Genomic DNA, 24,114 nt, shown 5'->3' with positions numbered 1-24,114 from the left:
GACAGTGACCAGCGTGAGGCGTAGTGACAGGCAGGACCGGGAGACCGGCAGTAGGACGCGGAGGGCAGAGCTGGCAGTCCCGCTCACACAGGCAACTTTTTCTAAAACTGCTTGAACCCAAAACGTAAAGAAGTTTTCCAGGATCATGTGTTTTCCCTCCACAGGCCTGCTTGATAAAATGGAGAGAATGCTGCCTGACCTGTGTGCTGTCTGTGTCAGAATGATTGCTGAGCTCAGTGATTGGCAGCAGCGGTCACATGTGTTTTCTGCGGTTTCCTCTATGCATTGGAATGGGTGCGAGCCCTGGAAGGCTATGTTCACACCCAGCGCTATTGCTGCGGTTTTTCCTGCTCCCGTGGCAGTGAGTGCTTTCCCGCCTGCAGCTCTTTTTCAGGGGTTTTGGCTGCAGATCACGTCTGTGCTCTGTACAGTACGTGTTTAATAAAGTTGGGTTCTTTTATCCCAAAATTGTCGCAAAAAAAGTATATTGCCCCCGTGTCCTCTGCTAATGAGGGCTGTGACTTGCCCCGGACTAGTCGGCCCTCTCTCCATGTTATACCAATGGGGCGTGATGACGCAGAAGCTTTCGTCATCGCTGCTCATGCGAATCCGCCGCACATTTCTTCTGGTACTCACAACCTTGGACTTATGGACACTTCATGGCAACATCATCGCGGATCCTGATCATTGCCATGGTGACCCGTTGTCAGACGCCATCTGGGTCACCAGGCACTGGCAAGTTAGTTAGATCATGTGCAGCTGACAGTTCCAATGCATTGCCAAGCATTAGAATGGCGATCAGACTTAAGAAACTGAAAGTCCCATAGAGGAACGTGTATAAAAAAAAAGTTTAAAAAATTATAAAAATATTTTTTTAAAAATCACAAAATAATAATAAAAAATATACCCATAAATAAATATTTTTATGAAAAAAAAGTACACATATTTGGTATCACTCGTTAGGAATGACCCGACCTAATGAACTGTCCCACCAGTTAACCCCTTCAGTGAACACTGTAAAGAAAAACGAGGCAAAAAATGATGCTTTTTTATCATACCGCCGAACAAAAGTGGAGTAAACCGCGATCAAAAAGACGAATGAAAATTAAAATGGTATCGCTGAAAATGTCAGCTTGTCCCACAAAAAGCAAGAGGCCATACAGCTCAGTTAGCAGAAAAATAAAGTTATAGCTCTCAGAATAAAGTGATGGAAGAATAATTATTTCAATAAAATAGTTTTTATTGCGTAAAAGTGCTAAAACATAAAAAAAACTCTATAAATGTAATATCGCTGTAGTTGTACTGACCCGAAGAATACATTTTAAAACATGGAATGACACAAAAGTAACTACAAACAACAATTCCTGAATTGCTGGGTTTTGTTCATTCTGCCTCCCAAAAATTGGAATAAAAAGGGATCAAAAACATCAACTCATCGCGCAAAAAAGAAGCCGTCACATGACTCTGTCGGCAGAAATGTGTACAAATTATAGCTCTCAAAATGTAGCGATACAAAAACTTGATATCTGGTATTTTGGTAAATCTGGTATTGCTGTAATCTCACCAACCCAAAGAATAAAGTTGTCTAATCACTTATGCCGCATGAGGAACGTCGTAAAAAATAAAGCCAATTCTTCATCCATTGATTTGTTCATTCTGCCTCCCAAAGGTCACAGTAAGGCTCGGCTCACATTTATCCTGATCTCTGCAATGAGCGCTTATACTAGGGTTTCCGTGTAAGGGTATGTGTCCACGTGCAGGATTGCATCAGGATTTGGTCAGGATTTTATGCAGGTAAAATACTGACCAAATCTGCACCTGAGGTCACTGGCAGGTCACCTGCTTTGTTCTTGCGTGTTTTGCTCAATGTAAGGACATGCTGCGTTCTTAAAAGACGCGCCGCATGTCCGTTTTCGCGGGTATGCCGCATGCGTCTTTTAATGCATAGTGGAGACGGGATTTCATGAAATCCCCTCCACTATGCTGTAACATCTGGACGCTGCGTGCTTGACGCTGCGGCTCAACGCAGCGTCAAACACGTAGCGTTTCCTGAACGTGGACACATACCCTTAATCTCCAAAATACATGATTCAGATGGTACACCCAGCAGAAGATTCCCTATAATGAGGCAGATGGAGGCACTGTGGATGCTGTCTGGCTTATGATCCGGTCCGGCTGTGTCCGTATTTTTGGAGTCCAAAAAAGTGTCGTCAATAGTGTTGAGCATTCCGATACCGCAAGTATCGGGTATCGGCCGATACTTGCGGTATCGGAATTCCGATACAGAGTTCCGATACTTTTGTGGTATCGGGAATCGGTATCGGAACCATATTCATGTGTAAAATAAAGAATTAAAATAAAAAATATGGATATACTCACCTCTCCGGTGGCCCCTGGATCTTACCGCTGTACCCGGGAGCCTTTGTTCCTAAGAATGAGCGCATGAAGGGCCTTCGATGACGTCGCGGCTTCTGATTGGTCGCGTGACCGCTCATGTGACCGCTCACGCGACTAATCAGAAGCCGCGACGTCATCGAAGGTCCTTCACGGGCTCATTCTTAGGATCGGAGGCTCCCGGTTACAGCGGTAAGTTCCAGGGGCCGCCGGAGAGGTGAGTATATGGATATATATGGATATACTCACCTCTCCGGCGGCCCCTGGAACTTACCGCTGTAACCGGGAGCCTCCGTTCCTAAGAATGAGCCCGTGAAGGACCTTCGATGACGTCGCGGCTGATGTCGCGGCTTCTGATTGGTCGCGTGAGCGGTCACATGAGCGGTCACGCGACCAATCAGAAGCCGAAGGCCCTTCACGCGCTCATTCTTAGGAACAAAGGCTCCCGGTTACAGCGGTAAGATCCAGGGGCCACCGGAGAGGTGAGTATATCCATATTTTTTATTTTAATTCTTTATTTTACACATGAATATGGATCCCAGGGCCTGAAGGAGAGTTTCCTCTCCTTCAGACCCTGGGAACCATTCCGATACTTTGCGTCCCATTGAAATGCATTGGTATCGGGTATCAGCGATATCCGATATTTTTCGGGTATCGGCCGATACTATCCGATACCGATACTTTCAAGTATCGGACGGTATCGCTCAACACTAGTCGTCAACCAAAGTTTTGTGCACCACTGAAAAGAAGGACAACACTGAACAGAGGTCAGATGGAGTCCAGAGTGACTCTGCTGCCTCATTATAGCGAATGGATCCCTTGGGGGTTTTATCTGAATCACATCACTCGGAGATTTAAGGTATGTGCACACGTTGCAGATTTCCTGCAGAACTGCAGCTTTTTTTTCCGCGCGGAAACGCTGCAGATCCGCAAGTGATTTACAGTACAATGTAAATCAATGGCAAAAAAAATGCTGTGCTAATAGTGCGGAAAATTCTGCACTGAAAACGCAGCAGATTCAAAAAAGGACCATGTCACTTCTTTGTGCAGATCTGCTGCGTTTCTACACCCATTCCATTATAGAAATCTGCAGGGGTAAAAAAAGGAAGAAATCCGCACAAAAATCTGCAACGTGTGCACATACCAAAAAAAGGTGCCGATTCTGACCAGCGTTTTCTGCAAAGAAATGCAGAATCTGCACAAAAAATTCCACAGTCAAATCTCCAACGTGTGCACATATAAGCAGATATAGATAACAATGCACAGTGATAATCATATCACTTGTGCCCATACGCGGAATTACGACCTATTCCCAGTGCAAAAGTACATACAACCTAAAAATGCACTAAAGGAATCCAAATAATGAAAACATACATTTTATTGAGACTATATTGCAAAATACCATAGTACAAACAACGGGATTCGATAATGGAGACAACTACTGGGTGGAACCACACATCAAAAGCAATTTAGCATAATGGTTATACTAGCACCCTACCAGAGTAAGTACTAATGTACCTGGATTATGTCAATGCTGAGCAAACAGAGTGCACAAATTTAACTGGTAAGAAATATCCAGTGGTCAGCATATAGAAAACGGGGAGGGAAATAAAGCCATGTAAACTGGTGTATTTACCTTTAGACAAGTGGTGCCACTGCCCCTACGGCCGTTTCGGCTTGTGTGCCTTCTTCCAGGGGAGTTTCAGCGTCAGGTCCTGTGGAGTTTAAATACACAGGCTGACCAATCGGGAAAGTAAGGAGAACGATCTGGCCATGTAGCGGCGCATGCGCTGCTGGAGTCCGGTGCTTTCCGCAACACCGAGGGTGTTTTATTGTATCATAAACCAAAAAACCCAAGCTGGTAACAGAAAAACAGCCTGTCTGGCTCAAAAGAAAGTAAATAGTACATACAACCTCCTGCCCAGTACTTCTGTGACAACACATATGACAACTCTCACAGGAGCTAGCAGTCGGGAGGCTTCCTTCCTCCACACTACACATAGAGAAAAAAAACCTATCTGGACATTTAACTCCCTCCAGCTACACCCTGGAGGTAGAGATATGGTGGATAGGCTTCCCGCTCATCTCTGACCTACGCACCATAAAATCCATGCCCATATAGCGACTGGATTGCTCTCAGCACATATCATGCTGGAGAAAACACTTATGGCTTTCACATCACACAGGAAACAACCTTTATGACACATAACTCCTCTCATGTACGACACCAGTGACCCTGTCACATATTCCCACCCAGCCCCGCCAAAACCCGGGGACCTTGCCACCTTCGGACACCAAACAGGGAATTCGGGAGAGGACATACAGTTAGGTCCATATATATTTGGACAAAGACAACATTTTTCTAATTATGGTTATAGACATTACCACAATGAATTTTAAACATAACAATTCAGATGCAGTTGAAGTTCAGACTTTCAGCTTTCATTTGAGGGTATCCACATTAAAATTGGATGAAGGGTTTAGGAGTTTCAGCTCCTTAACATGTGCCACCCTGTTTTTAAAGGGACCAAAAGTAATTGGACAGATTAAATAATTGTAAATGAAATGTTCATTTCTAGTACTTGGTTGAAAACCCTTTGTTGGCAATGACTGCCTGAAGTCTTGAACTCATGGACATCACCAGACGCTGTGTTTCCTCCTTTTTGATGCTCTGCCAGGCCTTCACTGCAGTGGTTTTCGGTTGCTGTTTGTTTGTGGGCCTTTCTGTCTGAAGTTTAGTCTTTAACAAGTGAAATGCATGCTCAATTGGGTTGAGATCAGGTGACTGACTTGGCCATTCAAGAATATTCCACTTCTTTGCTTTAATAAACTCCTGGGTTGCTTTGGCTTTATGTTTTGGGTCATTGTCCATCTGTAGTATGAAACGACGACCAATCAGTTTTGCTGCATTTGGCTGGATCTGAGCACACAGTATGGCTCTGAATACCTCAGAATTCATTCGGCTGCTTCTGTCCTGTGTCACATCATCAATAAACACTAGTGACCCAGTGCCACTGGCAGCCATGCATGCCCAAGCCATCACACTGCCTCCGCCGTGTTTTACAGATGATGTGGTATGCTTTGGATCATGAGCTGTACCACGCCTTCGCCATACTTTTCTCTTTCCATCATTCTGGTAGAGGTTGATCTTGGTTTCATCTGTCCAAAGAATGTTCTTCCAGAACTGTGCTGGTTTTTTAGATGTTTTTTAGCAAAGTCCAGTCTCGCCTTTTTATTCTTGATGCTTATGAGTGGCTTGCACCGTGCAGTGAACCCTCTGTAGTTACTTTCATGCAGTCTTCTCTTTATGGTAGATTTGGATATTGATACGCCGACCTCCTGGAGAGTGTTGGTCACTTGGTTGGCTGTTGTGAAGGGGTTTCTCTTCACCATGGAGATTATTCTGCGATCATCCACCACTGTTGTCTTCCGTGGGCGCCCAGGTCTTTTTGCCATGATGAGTTCACCAGTGCTTTCTCTCTTTCTCAGGATGTACCAAAGTGTAGATTTTGCCACTCCTAATATTGTAGCAATTTCTCGGATGGGTTTTTTAGAGGTAACCATAAAGAAGGTAGTGACCCTGAGATATGCAGCAATTATAGACCCATCTCTTTATTGAATAATGACCTCAAATTATATGTGAAAATTATTGCCAAAACAGTAAGCTTAGTACTAGACACGCTAATCTCACCAGAACAAGTGGGTTTTGTTGGACGCAGAGAAGGAAAACATAATTCCTTAAGAGTATTATACCTGATGCAGCATGCGCACACCCATCATAGGCCCCTAGTGCTGATGGGAACAGATGCGGAGAAGGCGTTTCGACAGGGTAGACTGGACTTTTATGCAAGAGACCCTTACACGATTCGGCTTCCCCTCAATACTACTAAATGCCATATTTAAATTGTATACGTCCCCAACTGCGAAAGTAAGAGTAAACAGAGATTTATCCTCACCCTTTGGAATTAGAAACGGCACCTGACAAGGATGCCCCCTCTCGATGGCTCTCTTTATCCTGACTATTGAAACTGATTCAAAACATCAAACAGCACCTAGACATAGAAGGGGTTTGGATAATGGGAATGTCCCATGTTATAGCAGCTTTCGCAGATGACCTATTATTACTGTTGACTAACCCTAAGGGTATGTTTCCACGTTCAGGAAACGCTGCGTTTTTGACGCTGCGTTTTTCTGCAGCGTCAAAAACGCAGCGTCCAGATGTTACAGCATAGTGGATGGGATTTTATGAAATCCAGACTCCACTATGCGTTAAAAAACGCATGCGTTTTTGCTGCGAAAACGCATGCGTGGTGCGTTTTTTCGAAACGCAGCATGTTGCTACTATGAGCAAAACACGCAGGTACACCGCAGGTGACCTGCCAGTGACCTCAGGTGCAGTTTTGGTCAGGATTTTACCTGCATAAAATCCTGACCAAAGCCTGAAGCAAAACTGACCGTGGAAACATACCCTTACAGGAAGATTCCAGTAGTGTTGGAAATGTTTGAAACATTTGGAGATTTATTAAACTTTAAAATGAATCTAAAGAAGTCAGAGGCGATGAGTATAAATGTTCAGCATGCGACTTTACTTTATTAAAGTTAAATTCCCAATTAAGTGGAACTTAAACTTTATTAAATATTTATTAATCAAACGAAGCCCACATTGGCACTCACTATTTTCACTCAACTACTTACCATTGCTTAATTCTACACTAGATCTGATTAAAACGTGGAGGGCCCCTTTTGTTTCCTGGATAGGCCGCACAAATCTTTTAAAAGGCTTCATATTCCCTAAGTTCAGTTACATATCAAGAATGCTACCTATAAAGATCCCTGACACATTCTTTCAAAAGGTGCATTCTATAATTGGGAGATACATTTGGAGGGGCTTAAAATCCAGACTTAGCTACAATTTACTTTCACTCCCTAGAACAAAGGGGGGTATGGGGGCCCCTGACCCACAGAAATATCACACCATGGCGACTCCCCTCTCTACATGGATCTTTATCCTTTCCACACGGATTTTCATTCATGGTCATGGGCTTGAATTTTTGGTATGATAGGGGTGTTTCATGGGATTGAGGTTTATTACATTGGGCTTTCATACATTCCTTGCAGTCCTTCCTCTCCCTTTCCCTTTCAGGCCACGTGTGTTTACCACATAATAGCTATCTCTTGAGTCATATTTCTGACTCTATCTACAGGCACGTGGTTCCTTTAGGGCCCCTTTGTACTGTATCTCCCTGACCATGATTTGTATATTGTTGCGGTCATTCTATATAGGAATTATGCACCTCATGTTGGTAGTCATGGTATTGCAACATTGATACCACTTTGTTCAGTGGTCATTATTTCTATATTTTGACTGTGTGGTTAGATTTTGTGGATTGTCTTATGGGGAGAAGCATGCCTTTTGTGGGATGTCATTTTCCCTATCATAGGATTTGACTATTATTCCAGCATAGGCATGTTATTGCATTGTATGCAATTTTAAACGTTTTTAAATGTTTTGTGTTATCGTTCCTTGCATGTACACATATACATTTTTTGAGGTCTTTTGCCAATAATAAATATATATTTTCATTATTTATCATTGTTTGGAGGTGTTCCTTTATATATGGGTATGATCTTTTTGTCTTGCTGTCTTTTTCAATTCGCTGAAAAAGCCACACAGACATCCCGGAAGTCTGGTGGTTGCCTCCACAGAGTGGAATGCATCATGGCCAGGATAATTAATGTTGACATGCTCCTCATCCTGGTCCAAGAAAGGCCAGAAATATGGGACCAGTGGGATCCCAACTACTCAAACCGGGCCAGGAAAGAGGCAGCTTGGAGGGCCATCTGTGGTCTTCTATTCCCTGATTATGCCCAACGGCCACGTGCGGAGCAGACACGTCTATGTAAGTACACTCATGTATTCCCAAGATTTTACTTTACAAGATGCTTTCCCTACATGATTACTTGACCAATCATTTTCATATTTCTATGTCATTTAGGTCCATTTTTGCCAATTCCAAAAGCTGATTAACATGCCAAAGTGTTTATGTACATAGGTAATCTTGATGTTGCGCTGCTAAATATTTCTTTGGACTCATACCTCGTCCAGAGGGGTGTTGACCCTTGTCTTTATTTGTCATAAATTGTCACATTAGGCTAATTATTGCAGAAGACATTTTTATTTCACATTCAAAATATGACCTAATGTATGTTTGCAAGAACAGGGTTCTCTCCCCTCTGTACCAGTCTGTGACTGTAAAGTTTCCAACTGTGACCGATATATAGACCACTGCATGTAACCCCTTTAACATCTGCAGCCCCCTGGAAATAATGGTGCAGGAGCCAAAAATATTTAAACTAAGAATAATATATCACTGCCAACTGGAATAAGCTATGTTCAGAATGATATTGAACAATATTTGTGACCATGTAATTGCAGTGGATGATGTCATGACACGATGGCGCAGCATCCGGGACCAATACCGGCGTGAAAGACAGCAGCGGTCAAGAAGTGGGTCATCAGCCCCACTCAAGAAGCGGAAATATATATACTATGACCGTCTTTCATTTTTGGATGTCAGTATGAATCTTAGGCAGTAAGTAATAACCTCTCAACACATTTTTAGTGATAAGCAATCTTAGTAATTATTTTTTGTTAGGGTTATTACATTGCGAATTACATGTAAGGATGTGTAAATATAGTGCAAACAATAATGTAAACAAGCATAAATTCAAAAAGGGTCCTGGAGGAGAGGGGACCCTGGCCGCCAAGCATCACTACCTACTACAAGGGATGGGTGAGAATGTAGTAGGCGAGATTAGAGATGTTCATGCAGTGGTTTGTTCGATGGGTTGGTACTGGATGTTCTGTGATTGTTTGAAGAGGTGGGTCTTCATGGTTTTGTGGTAGCTTGAAATGGTATGCGACATTATGATGTGTTGTGATAGTGTTGTTAACATTTGGGGTGATCCCCAAGAAAAATCTTGTATATTCTTGTGTGAATCTGAGATAAGAGTGGAGTAGAGAAGGAGATGTTGTGCTGATCTGAGGTTGTGTGTATGTATTTTTTGTGAATATATCTCACAGATGTGTAATTAAACAATGGCCCTAAAAAATTTTATTTTATTTTTTGCCTTTTATTAACAGAACACAGTCTAACCTCACAGAGAGGGAGACCGGGTCGGAATCGGAGGCTGTGATCGATCCTGTAAGTGTGGATGAAGAGGTGGCAGGCCCATCTTTTCAATCTTCCGCATCCATCCTTGAGGACCCATCAGCATCATCATCACTGCAGGCAGCAGCAAGTGAGGAAGATGCAGCACCACCACCATCAGCAGCACATGATGCTGAAAGGCATGAGGAACATGCCCAGAGCAGCAGTCCTCCACGCCCACTGGTGTCATCCCCACAGGCAGCTGGGCCTTTACGCAGAGCCCGCCGAAGGAGAGAGCTGCAAGCCACAAGAAATGATGTTGACGCTGGGGTCCTCAATTATTTGGCCATGATGGAGAGGAGGCCTTTGCCCGCAGCCTTGCCCGTTACCTTAGACCCCTTCCCCGTGAGGTGAGGCTACGTGTGAGAGGGTGTATGCAAATCCTGATTGATTTAAGCACAGCTCCAAATAACCCCTATGAGGTGTTTGAATATCTTGAGCGAAGGCAGCTTTCCCAAACCAACCTCTTGTGCCTTCAATTCCCTCAACAGGAGCAGGATCAATCAGGATTTGCTGCACCTCCTCCACGTATGCCTACACCTCAACCCCTCCCACCACCAAATATACAAAGGCCATCAGTCTACCAAATGGCAGCCTACAACCCCCAATCCCAATATGGCCACTTTTCCAGACCCAGTGATGTAGGCTGGTCCCAACCTGGGTTTGGACAACATGGCCATTTTGGGGTTGGGTATGATGCAAGCCAATATGTCCGTCAGCATGAGGCACAGAGACAATTGGCTTATGGACACCACCCAACTGGCCAATATGGACAAGGCCAGTATTCTGGGCCACAAGCCACTTATCCTCACAGGATGAAGTCCCATTGGCCCAACAAAGGCCCCCTGACCAGGACCCCGAGCTGCCACCATCTCCCCCGCCAACTTACAGGGATCTGTAATGTTTTTTTGTGTTTTCTTCATAATCTTTATTTTTGTGAGCTGCCTACCATGTTTGTTTTTTTTTGGGGCACCATTTCCACTTTGTTGTGTTTTCTTGTTTATAAATACCAAAAAAAAAGGAAATCTAACATATGAAAAAAATATGTTATCAAGGAAACAAAAAAAGGCTTGGTATTTAACTAAAATTTGATGAAAAAAGCCAATTGATGTTTGTGGCCAAATCATTATTGCATCACACACATATTCTAGAAACATAAACATATGGTCAGTAAGGAAACACAACACACACAGTACTGTTTCAGGGGCAGAAAATAGTATATTTTGCCAAGCAATCTAGAAAATAAGGAGATCACAATTGAGAAACAGCATAATCTTGCCAGGGAGTAGAACCCTGAGGAGAAACAAAATAATTTGTCAAAACATCCCTAACTTTGATGCCAGAAAGGGGACGGCGCGGAGGAGGGCCATGTGGTGTTGGCCTAATTACACTACGCAACATGTGTTCATCATTACCATCTGAGAAGCAATCATGTATGCGGGTATAGTTGTGCAAAATTACTGAGGCTTTGATAACTTCATTAACTGTAGCCTCACTGAGCTGTATGGCAGTCTGGAGGACACGCCATTTGGCCACCAGAATACCAAAGGCGCACTCCACCAGTCTCCGCGCCCTAGAAAGGCGCAAATTAAAGATCCTCCGACGGTGGTCCAGGTTGCACCGGGGATAAGGCCTCATGACGTGTCTGGTCAGTTGGAACGCCTCATCACCAACCAAAAAAAAAGGCATTGCTTCTGCAGTGGAGCCTGGGAGTTGTGGTGGTGGGAGATGTAACTGGTTGTCACGTAGCCGCCGACCCATTATAGACGAATTGAAGACTCTAGAGTCTCCAGTTCGGCCATAGGCCCCAATGTCTACAATTATAAACCTGTAGTTACTGTCAACTACAGCTAACAGAACTACAGAGGAAAACTGCTTATAGTTGTAGAATTGGGAGCCAGAGTTCGGCGGCTTACGTACCCTGATATGTTTCCCATCCACCGCTCCAATGCAGTTTGGAAAGTCACAATTGACCTGAAACCCACGGGCTATTTTGAGCCAATCAGCCTGTTTTGGCTCAGGCATCACAAGGTCCTTGAGTCTATCCCATATTTGCCGACAGGTTAAACGCACAATGCCAGAAATTGTTGATTGGCCAATCAAAAACTCCAGGTGGAGTCCCGCAAAGGACAATCCAGTGGCCAGGAATCTGAAAGAGAAACCCAAAACAAAATTATGTAGGTTTCACGAGTGCACACAAAACATGAATAAGCACAATCATATTTGCTTTTTTTAAAAAAAAAAAAAAAGAACGCTGGAAAAAGACAAATTTCCAAAGGGTGCTTAACCATAATATTTTCGTAACTTTGTCACATCTGCTTGTGACCTAATGTACACATATTCTGGTTAAAAAAAAAGGAAAAAAACCCAGAAAAAAAAAAAGAACATCAACATACAGTATGTGAGGATGTAGAATACATACCGTAATGTAAGGAGAAGACGTTCCTCGGCGGAGATGGCTTTGCGCATTCTTGTGTCCTGAAATGTGATTCCTGGGCGTAATATCTCCAACAATCTGTCAAATGTTTGGATTGTCATGCGACAGTAGAGATAGAACTTTTCTGGATGTTCCCGCAGAGCTGTATATAGCCGATGAAAATGGCCTTTAGTGAGGCGTTGGGTCAAAAGAGGATGCACCCACATTCTTCTGCTCCTCCTTCGCGGATCCACAATCACAGGGTATGGCTGGCCAATCCGACGCGACAAGACCCAGTTAAACAAAACCCGCTGCGTTGGGGTGAACTGCAGGTGGTCAGACATGGTACAAATGTTACCACAACACTACAACAGATGTCAAACCACAAAATGACCATATGGGAGGGAGCCACCTGTTGTAGGGGCCTTAAATAGGGTTGAGGACGGTAATTGCAATCAAGTTCAGCCTCCAAAACCGTTAAATGTCCATTTTGTCAGGTTGCGTGAAAAATACGCATTACGGTGGGCATACGGATTACATACGCAACATTACCTGCGCAAAATACGCGACCACACCTTGCCTACGGAGTTCTTATGGATCACCGTATTTCGAAGCTTGAGGTGTATTACGGCCGTAAAAAACGGACCGTATTTTTATACGCTGAGTGTGAGGCCGCCCTAAGACGCACCGGACCATGAGGCGCACCCAAATTTGGGGTGAAAATTGCAGAAAAAAAGATTTTTTATAAGATGGGGGTCCGTCTTATTGTCCGAATTTACAGTATCTTACCTGAGGGCTGGCGGTGGCAGAGCAGGGTCACAGGAGGCATGGTGTCGGCAGAGGTGGGGTGATGCGGTACGGCGTGTACCTGAGCAGGGTCCCTTCCTGCTTAGGTGGGCGACGCCACGGCCTGGTGTCCATGGGAGGGTTGCAGCAGTGGTTACCGGCAGAGGTGCTGGGATGAGGAGGCGCAGTGAGAGGTATGGCGTGAGAGGGGTCCCTTTCCCCGGTGAGGTGATGCAGCAGCCCGGTAAGCAGCAGAGCCGGGTGAATCCTGTTGTTATCGGTGGTGGCAGCCATCCTCCTGAGGCCGCGCATGCGCAGATGAAGCGCTCTGCTTCCCGGGGCTTCAGGAAAATGGCCGCGGGAGGCCGCGCGTGCGCAGATGGAGATCGCGGCGGCCATTTCCCTGAAGCCAAGATCTAAATCTGCAAACTCGGCTTCGGGAAAATGGCCACCGCAATCTCCATCTGCGCACACGCGGCCTCCCGCGGCCATTTTCCTGAAGCACCGGGAAGCAGGGCGCTCCATCTGCGCACGCGCGGCCTCAGGAAGATGGCCGCCACCACCGATAACAACAGGATTCACCCGGCTCTGCTGCTTACCGGGCTGCTGCATCACCTCACCGGGGAAAGGGACCCCGCTCACTGCGCCTCCTCATCCCCGCACCTCTGCCGCCACACCTCTGCCGCCGCACCTCTGCCACCGCACCTCTGCCGCCACGGTAAGCCTGCATTGCGACTATTAGACGCACCCCCCATTTTCCCCCCTTTTTTGGGGGGGAAAAAGTGCGTCTTGTAGTCCGAAAAATACGGTAATCACCGGCCTTGGAGGATGTTCATTCAGTTGTTTAATTTTGTAGAAAAAAAGCAGATCACAGACATGGCACAAAACTAAAGTCATTTCAAATGGCAACTTTCTGGCTTTAAGAAACACTAAATGAAATCAAGAACAAAAAATGTGGTAGTCAGTAATGGTTACTTTTTTTAACCAAGCATAGGGGACAAATTATGGAGTCACTCAATTATGAGGGAAAAAAACAATGGAATCACCCTGTAAATTTTCTTTACCAAAACTAACACCTGCATCAAATTAGATCTGCTCGGTTTTCAGTCGAGTCGGTCGCATCTTGGCACCTTCCAGATTGAAAACTAATTATCCCCAGGCATGGATTACGGCGTGGGACACAATGATGGACAGGTATGGTATAGTGTTGCTTTTTTATTTTTATTACAGGAGATCGAGGGCTTTGCTTGGATTAGGCGTGGTTGTAAGTATGGTTTAATTGAGATTAATAAAGGAGTCTGTATCATTTTTTTTTTAAATAAAGCACTTTATTCTGGCTGTGTCTTTATTTACAAACAATTCAACTAGAGGATTAGTAATGGATGGGTGTCTGTCACCTGAAAGGTGACATCAACCCCACAAATATTACCCCGCTTGCAGCCCCCAGCTGTGAGTTTTGTCTGGCTGGTTATCAAAAATAGGGGGAACCCACGCTGTTTTTTTTTTTTAATTACCATATTTATTTACAGCTCAGAAGCAGCAGATGAATACGTCCATCCGCCGATCCTGCTGTCACTGTTATTAGCAATAACAGTAATAGTCCCATCAGCCGCCTCCTGCTGTCTCTTTTATTACTTAAATGTAACTCTCATTATTCTCCCCTGCTCGCACCGATCACGGACAGCAGGGGAGAATGATGAGAGCTGTGTTCAGCACCCGGCGCCGGGGAACAGCACTTCCTGTAACGCTTCTTCCCTGACGCCCGTCCTTGTACTGATGTGGCACACGCATACCACACGTGTGCTGCAAGTGTTACAGACACGAACACAGACATCTTCGGTACCGGAAATATCAGGATGTGTGAAAGAGACCTTACAGCGGGTTTTTATGTTTGGCTGCTGTCACACGCTAAAAGACGCTTTTTATTGCAAAATATAGTTTTTGTATCACCACATTTTGAGAGCGATAATTTTTTCATACTTTGGCCCACAGAGTCATGTTAGGTCTTGTTTTTTGCAGAACGAGCTGTCGTTTTTATTGGTACCATTTTCGGGCACATGACATTTTTTTATTCCTTTCTATTCCCATTTTTGGGAGACAGAATGAGCAAAAACCAGCAATTCATGAATTTCTTTGTTTGGGGGGCATTTATACTGTTCTGTGTGTGTGGTAAAATTGATAAGGCAGTTTTATTATTTGGGTCAGTACGATTGCAGCGATACCTCAGTTATATTTTGTTTATGTTTCTGCGCTTTTATATAATAAAAACTATTTTGTAGAAAAAATTATTTTTGCATCGCTTTATTCTGAGAGTTATAACTTTTTTATTTTCCGTTGATGGAGCTGGAAGGTGGCTCTTTTTTGGCGGGACAAGATGCCACTGTGACAACCAGGAACCTGAGGTGTCACACATGCACTGCGCATGATCAACAAGTTTCCTAACTCTGGTGACCCAGATGTCGTCATGACGACATCCTCTCACCATAGCAACGATCGGGGTTACGCCGCGGGGTCTCCGATCCACAGGCAGAGGGGCTGTCAGCCCTGCTTCGGCTCCCGGAATGCTGCAATCTTGTTTTGTCGCAGTATTTCAAGGGTTATATGCCGGGAGTGGTCTGTGACTGCTCCTGGCACCTAGTGTCCGGTGCCAGCTGTCAGAATCAGCTGACACCCCGCGGCGATCGGCCGCGCACCCCCCATGAGCACGGCCGATCGCTCAGACATAATATTCCGTCCATGGTCAAATTGGCCCAGATCACATGAACGGAATATTACGTCTGATGTCATAAAGGGGTTAACTATGGTCGACTTTGTACCTTTTAAGAAGATCCGTCAATGGTGCAGTGATTATAGCAAAACTTGGGATGAACCGCTTGTAATAGCCCACAATTCCAAGAAATGCCATCACTTGCTTCTTGGAAAGCGATTGCGGCCACTTTTGAATCGCCTCAATCTTATTTGTGGTTTAATTTTGCCCCTTCCGCTGACATAGCCTAGGTACTTGGCCCCTTCCTTCCCTGTGGCACACTTTTTCGGATTTATGGTAAACCCAGCACTTCTTAAAGCATCCAGAACCAACTGTACCTTTGGCAGATGACTAGCCCAGTCCGGGCTAAGACCACAATGTCATCGAGATACGCTGCAGCATCCTTCTTATGCGGAGCCAGGATCTGATCCATTTCCCTCTGGAAGGTGGCTTGGGTCTCTTGCAGACCGAAGGGCATCCTGGTGTATTGAAAACACCCATCAGGAATCAAGAAGGCTGTCTGCTTGGCACTCTGGGACATGGGGATCTGCCAATAGCCTTGCTTCAGGTCCAGGGTTGTATTATACCTTGCGGGTCCAAGTCTCTCAATAAGTTCGTCCACACGAGGCATTGGGTAAGCATCCAAACTGGAGACTTCATTCAGTCTGCGGTAGTTGTTGCAGAACCGCCATACACCGTCGGGCTTTGGCAGGAGGACAGTGGGACTCGACAATCCACTTTTCGACTCTTCTATCACCCCGAGATCTAGCATCCTTCACCTCATTTGATATCACCTCTCCGTGCTTCCGGAATTCTATAGGGCTTGAGGTTCAGCCTTACATGCACTTCTGTCAACATGTCATGCTTAACCACCTGCATATGCCCCGGCAACTCTGAAAATAGGTCATGGTTCCGCTGCAACAGCTCCCAACACTGTTGCCTCTTTGCTGTCGTCAGAGTCTCTGCAATGCTGACATCGTACACTGTGACTTTGAGACTGGTTCCCAGGCAAGGGGTGGTGTCCAGCGATTCTCGGTCTCGCCAGGGTTTGAGCAAGTTCACATGATAGACCTGGTGCAGCTTCCTTTTCCCCGGCTGGTGTACCTTGTAATTAACTTTGCCCAGTTTTTCCACCACCTTGTATGGGCCTTCCCACTTGGCTAGGTACTTGTTCTCTACCATGAGGATAAGCACTAGCACGCGGTCCTCAGGCTGGAACTGCCTCAGCCCCGCTGATCAATTATACACCCTTGCCTGTGCCTGGAGAAGATGCTCCTTCACGATAGGCATCACTTTTGTCATTCTCTTCTGCAGCTGAGTGACATGCTTTATGATGCTACTGTATGGCGTGACCTCTGCTCCCCACGTTTCCTTGGTGATGTCAAGGAGCCCTCGCGGATGTCAGCCATACAGGAGCTCGAATGGTGTTAAGCCAGCAGAGGCCTGGGAAAGTGCCCTGTTGGAGAAGAGCAAAAACGAAAGCAGGTACTCCCAGTCTGGACCATCCTTCTCAATGACCTTTTTGAGCATGGCTTACAAGATTTTATTGAAGCATTCTACTAGGCCGTCGGTCTGTGGATGGTGAGGTTTGCAACTGGGCAATCTGGATGACCCTACAGTATACAGTTCTTTCATTACCTTGCTCATGAAGGGGAGTTCCCTGGTCTGTGAAAATCTCCTTCGGCAGGACTGTCCTAGCAAAAATATGGACCAGTTCCCAGGCGATACTCTTAGCTGACGAGTTCCTTAGGGGTACTGCTTTAGGGTACCGGGTCGCAAAGTCCATGACCACTAGAATATATTGGTGCCCTCGTGCAGACATAACTAAAGGACCTACTAGGTGCACGGCAATTTGCTTGAATGGGATCTTTATTATCGGTAACGGGGCTAGAGGATTTCGGAAGTGAGAAGAGGAAGCGGCTATCTGGCAGGTGGGGCAGGACTTACAATAATTCAGGATCTGCCAGGAACATGCCGGCCAATAGAACTTCTGCAATATTCTCTCCTGTGTTTTCTACACCCCCAGATGTTCCCCAAAAACATGTGAATTGGCCATGTCTAAAACCCTCCGCCAGTATGGCCCTGGAACCAACAGCTGCTCCACTATTTCACCTCCCCTCAGCGTAATCACTCGATACAATAATTCGCTATTGACTGCAAAGTGTGGGTACCTGGTGTCAGCCCCCAGCTCTTGAGCAATCCCATCAATTACAGACACATTTCCAAAGGCCCCTTTTAGAGTAAGATCACACATTTGTGCAGTCCCGAAATTTTTTCCAGACAACTCCTGCTCAAGAACCTTGGCCTCACTGATCACACGTTCGTCTTCATCACCAGCTAGGACACACAAGGGGAACTCCTCCACCTTCGACTGCGACGGGGATGTATCAGGGTTGTGCTGGCTCCTACCTGAGTCACTGAGCACCCCTGCCTTTCCCCTCAAGTCCCAGAACAGGCTGAAGTCCCGCCCGATTATCATTGGGTGCAGCAAGTCTCTGACTACCCCGGCCTCATGAAACTCCATACCACGGCTCGTTTTAATCAACTGTCTGACAACAGGGTAGTCTTTGGCATCCCTGTGGATACAGTGGATGCCCACGTTTCCCTGGGATCAACTGGTGGGAAAGTGTGGCCCTTATCAGGGTCACCAAACTCCTGAAGTCCAAGAGTCCTGACACCAGTTCTCCGTTTATGGTCACGGGACATGACTGCAGTCTCTCTCCAGGCTAATAGTCCACACTGCAGGCTGGGTAGGCATAATACGAGCAGCACCTGCCTAGAATACAATGTATCTGCTTGGAAGACACAGGACAACAGGCCACTCACTATGTGTTCAGGAGTGTGACACCGCCAGCAGATCAAGTCTTTAGCAGCAGTCTTTGGTAGCCCCTCAGTGGCTCCTGGTGACCTCGGACTCCCACCAGTGGTGGCTCTGTTACCCTTCTTTCGGAACTTGGGCTCCCACCGGGTACCCCAGTATAGAGATGTACCACCACCCCAGCTTTCTTAGGGACCTCTCGACCACCTGGTAACTTTCTACATTCATCCACATTCTGGGGATCTCCCTGGGCAATGCAGCTCTGCACCAGCCTGTGGGGAGTAAATAAACCGTTCCATGACATCCCGATCGACCATCTGGGCTGGAGTGGAGGACTCTGGCTGCAACCATTTCTGGACCAAATGCAACAAGTCAAACATTTGTGAATGGGGAGGTTTATCACCATAATATGCCCAGTGATGAACCCTTTGGGCTCTGACAGACATTGTGACCCCTGAGCATGCCAATATCTCCGTTTTCAACTTGGCATATTCCCGGGTGTCCTGTAATGTCAACTCATAATAGGCTTTTTGGGGCCCACCAGTCAAATAGGGGACCCAGTATCCCTCCCACTGCTCTGGTGCAAGCTTCACCCGCATGAACACAGTAAAAAACTCCTCTATATCATCCCCTGGGGTCATCTTTTGATTGGCTCGTCTTACCGCTTTACGGATGTAGGAGTCATCACCTTGATGTAGGGGAGGGGCGGTTTCTCTGCTGTAGATATCTCCTGCCAGGAGTTCCATCTGCCTTTGTTGTTGTTGAATCTGCTGCATCAGGAGTTTATTAGTCTACTGCTGTACCTGGTGCTGGTGCTGTTGGCTCAGGATCAGGAGCTTGAGTAGCTCCTTTATCTTGTCTGACTGCTGTTCCATCCCTGTAGCCACCTTCACCCAGAACATATCCACCGCTGCTACATGTGTTACTGGAACGTTGCCCGCATCCGAAACACCACTTGTGGAAGGTCAGCTCATTTAGCTGCTCCTTGAGGTAGACTCATGCAAACATGTGGTTAAAGTCTCTGGGTGGTTTATTGCATCATAAACCAAAAACCTCAAGCTGGTAACAGAAAAACAGCCTGTCTGGCTAAAAAGAAAGTAAACAGTTCATACAAAGTCCTGCCCAGTACTTCTGGGATAACATATATGACAGCTCGGGCAGGCTTCCTTCCTCCACACTACACTACACACAGACAGAGAAAAAAATCTATCTGGACATTTAACTCCCTCCAGCCACACCCTGGAGGTGGAGATATGGTGGGTAGGCATCCCACTCATCTCTGACCTACCCACCATAAAAGCCATGCCCATATAGCGACTGGATTGCTCTCAGCACATATGCTGGAGAAAACATGGCTTTCACATCACGCAGGAAAGCAACCTTTGTGACACATATCTCTCCTCATGTACGGCACCAGTGACCCAGTCACACTGCACAAAACCAGCCCCCACTCAGGTCCATCATCTGTCACTGAAACTAGATTGGCTTCCCACGTTACTGGTAGAAAAAAGACTCTAGAAAAGCTACATGGCTCCCGCCCCCTCAAATAAAATCCAGGAAATTCTGAGCTCCCAAATCCAAATGCCCCTCTCCTTCTGAGATCCACTGTGTCTAAACCAAAGTAAGCAGCCACATGTTTGGTATTATTGTGGGGGGGGGGGAGCAATTAACAATTTACGTGGTGTGTGTCGCCAGAAGCACAAGCTAGGTACAACGTATGGGGGCGCTACAGTATATGGAGGCTTGACACTGTATGGGGATACAATATATTGGTACTAGACTGGCATATTTGTAATTCTCCAGAAAAAAAGCCTGGCGAGGATGATACAAAATAGTCACTGCAGTTGTAGATGAATTCATTAAGAGGTGCAATTTCTACAATGGGGTCACTTTTGGTTTTTTTCTGCTATTCTAGCAGCCTCGACGACTATTCTAGCAAAATTTGTGCTCCAAAAGCCAAATAGCGCTCCTTCCTTTTCAGACCTGACTTGTGGCCTAACAGTAGAACCGCATTTGAGAGAAATTGCACAATAAATTGTGGGGTCTAGTTTTCCTTATTAACCCTTGGGGTTTCAAAAGTTTGCGAATTACTATAGCCAATTTATTCCACATTTTTCCTTTCGGACTGCTCCTATTTATGTCCTGACCCGCAAAGGGGCCAATCCGGAGGAGTGAACTCCAGAAGCAGAAGACTCCTGTGTATCCCTCAAGCAGGCTTTCTCCTTGATTCCTGTGCTGCATCCAGGGCCGGCGTCAGCACCCGGCGCACCCGGGCAAGTGCCGGGGCCCTGACAAGACAGGGGGGCCCACTCACGCAGTCATACATCCATCTGGCCGTTTTAACCCTTTCTACCCTTTCAATTTTCCCTGCCTGGCACAAGCATCTTCTCAGTCAGTGCAGGGCCAGGCACATAGGGGTTAAGGACACAGCCAGCGTGACATTGTGGGCGGAGAGTTCTCCTGCTCTGCTCTCTCTGCAGTGCTGAACTAATCAGGCACAGGCAGATTCCGGACTGGAGGAGCTGCTACCGGCACCTGAGTGAGTGCCATGCTATATCGCTGTATATTCTGACAGTCTGGGTGACCTGGGGGGGCGGCCATGGGCTGGAGCTGACATATATGTATATATATATATATATATATACTACAGCAGCCGCCAGGCCCAGGCCCCCAGCACAGCCTATATAGATACAGTGTATATAATATATATACAGGACAGGTGCTGCTGGGGGCCTGGGCTGGGCGGCTGTTGAAGTATATACACCGCACAGTACCTCTCCCCTGTATATATACACCGCACAGTACCTCTCCCCTGTATATATACACTGCACAGTACCTCTCCCCTGTATATATACTCCGCACAGTACCTCTCCCCTGTATATATACACTGCACAGTACCACTCCTCCTGTATATATACACTGCACAGTACCTCTCCCCTGTATATATACACCGCACAGTACCTCTCCCCTGTATATATACACCGCACAGTACCTCTCCCCTGTATATATACACCGCACAGTACCTCTCCCCTGTATATATACACTGCACAGTACCTCTCCCCTGTATATATACACTGCACAGTACCTCTCCCCTGTATATATACACTGCACAGTACCTCTCCCCTGTATATATACACCGCACAGTACCACTCCTGTATATATACACTGCACAGTACCTCTCCCCTGTATATATACACCACACAGTACCTCTCCCCTGTATATATACACCGCACAGTACCTCTCCCCTGTATATATACACTGCACAGTACCTCTCCCCTGTATATATACACCGCACAGTACCTCTCCCCTGTATATATACACTGCACAGTACCACTCCCCTCTATATATACTCCGCACAGTACCTCTCCCCTGTATATATACACCGCACAGTACCACTCCTCCTGTATATATACACTGCACAGTACCTCTCCCCTGTATATATACACCGCACAGTACCTCTCCCCTGTATATATACACCGCACAGTACCTCTCCCCTGTATATATACACTGCACAGTACCTCTCCCCTGTATATATACACTGCACAGTACCTCTCCCCTGTATATATACACCGCACAGTACCACTCCTCCTGTATATATACACTGCACAGTACCTCTCCCCTGTATATATACACTGCACAGTACCCCTCCCCTGTATATATACACCGCACAGTACCTCTCCCCTGTATATATACACTGCACAGTACCTCTCCCCTGTATATATACACTGCACAGTACCTCTCCCCTGTATATATACACTGCACAGTACCTCTCCCCTGTATATATACACTGCACAGTACCCCTCCCCTGTATATATACACCGCACAGTACCTCTCCCCTGTATATATACACTGCACAGTACCCCTCCCCTGTATATATACACCGCACAGTACCTCTCCCCTGTATATATACACTGCACAGTACCCCTCCCCTGTATATATACACCGCACAGTACCTCTCCCCTGTATATATACACTGCACAGTACCTCTCCCCTGTATATATACACTGCACAGTACCTCTCCCCTGTATATATACACCGCACAGTACCTCTCCCCTGTATATATACACCGCACAGTACCTCTCCCCTGTATATATACACTGCACAGTACCACTCCCCTCTATATATACTCCGCACAGTACCTCTCCCCTGTATATATATACACTGCACAGTACCTCTCCCCTGTATATATACACTGCACAGTACCTCTCCCCTGTATATATACACCGCACAGTACCTCTCCCCTGTATATATACACCGCACAGTACCTCTCCCCTGTATATATACACCGCACAGTACCACTCCTCCTGTCCTGTATATATACACTGCAGAATTTACAATAGCTATCACTCATGTAAGAAGTGAAATCTGGCATTGTACTCTACCTATATTTCTCTGCTGTATCTGGGCACCATGAATCGTGGTATGTGTTAAGGGGGGGGGCCCACTGAGACTCTTTCGCCCGGGGACCTCAAAAACCTGGAGCCGGCCCTGCACAGTACCTCTCCCCTGTATATATACACTGCACAGTACCACTCCCCTCTATATATACTCCGCACAGTACCTCTCCCCTGTATATATACACCGCACAGTACCTCTCCCCGGTATATATACACTGCACAGTACCTCTCCCCTGTATATATACACCGCACAGTACCTCTCCCCTGTATATATACACCGCACAGTACCTGTCCCCTGTATATATACACCGCACAGTACCACTCCTCCTGTCCTGTATATATACACTGCAGAATTTACAATAGCTATCACTCATGTAAGAAGTGAAATCTGGCATTGTACTCTACCTATATTTCTCTGCTGTATCTGGGCATCATGAATCGTGGTATGTGTTAAAGGGGGGGGCCCACTGAGACTCTTTCGCCCGGGGCCCTCAAAAACCTGGAGCCGGCCCTGGCTGCATCGTCCAAACAATAGCAATTCTTTCTGGAACTGGATGCTTCTTCCTCAGGGGCCCGTGCCAGTCTTACTCAAAGCCTTCGTCTGGTCGCATGTTGACCTACGGCTTCTTCTCTAAGATCTTTTCTGCACCAAAACACAATTACTCTTTTGGTGATACAGAACTGCTCGCAATCAAGCTGGTTCTGGAAGAGTGACGATACTTGTTTGAAGGAGGGATGTACCCTGTGGTTATACAGTGGGGCAAAAAAGTATTTAGTCAGTCAGCAATAGTGCAAGTTCCACCACTTAAAAAGATGAGAGGCGTCTGTAATTTACATCATAGGTAGACCTCAACTATGGGAGACAAACTGAGAAAAAAAAATACAGAAAATCACATTGTCTGTTTTTTTATCATTTTATTTGCATATTCTGGTGGAAAATAAGTATTTGGTCAGAAACAAAATTTCATCTCAATACTTTGTAATACATCCTTTGTTGGCAATGACAGAGGTCAAACGTTTTCTGTAAGTCTTCACAAGGTTGCCACACACTGTTGTTGGTATGTTGGCCCATTCCTCCATGCAGATCTCCTCTAGAGCAGTGATGTTTTTGGCTTTTCGCTTGGCAACACGGACTTTCAACTCCCTCCAAAGGTTTTCTATAGGGTTGAGATCTGGAGACTGGCTAGGCCACTCCAGGACCTTGAAATGCTTCTTACGAAGCCACTCCTTCGTTGCTTTGGATCATTGTCATGTTGAAAGACCCAGCCACGTTTCATCTTCAATGCCCTTGCTGATGGAAGGAGGTTTGCACTCAAAATCTCACGATACATGGCCCCATTCATTCT

The 24,114-nt window shown here is 46.0% G+C and overlaps 1 long non-coding RNA gene across 1 annotated transcript; it reads left to right on the top strand.

Moving 5' to 3' along the window:
* The first annotated feature begins 3 nt into the window (after window positions 1-3).
* LOC143788099 (uncharacterized) lies at window positions 4-10,699 on the top strand. The gene is made up of 3 exons (XR_013218557.1): window positions 4-124; window positions 8,831-8,987; window positions 9,539-10,699. It is a non-coding gene; the product is annotated as an uncharacterized LOC143788099 (long non-coding RNA).
* The last annotated feature ends 13,415 nt before the right edge of the window (window positions 10,700-24,114 follow it).

The sequence above is a fragment of the Ranitomeya variabilis genome, chromosome 1, assembly GCF_051348905.1.
Source record: "Ranitomeya variabilis isolate aRanVar5 chromosome 1, aRanVar5.hap1, whole genome shotgun sequence".
Classification (NCBI taxonomy): domain Eukaryota; kingdom Metazoa; phylum Chordata; class Amphibia; order Anura; family Dendrobatidae; genus Ranitomeya; species Ranitomeya variabilis.
This window is presented reverse-complemented; position numbering and strand designations above follow the sequence as displayed.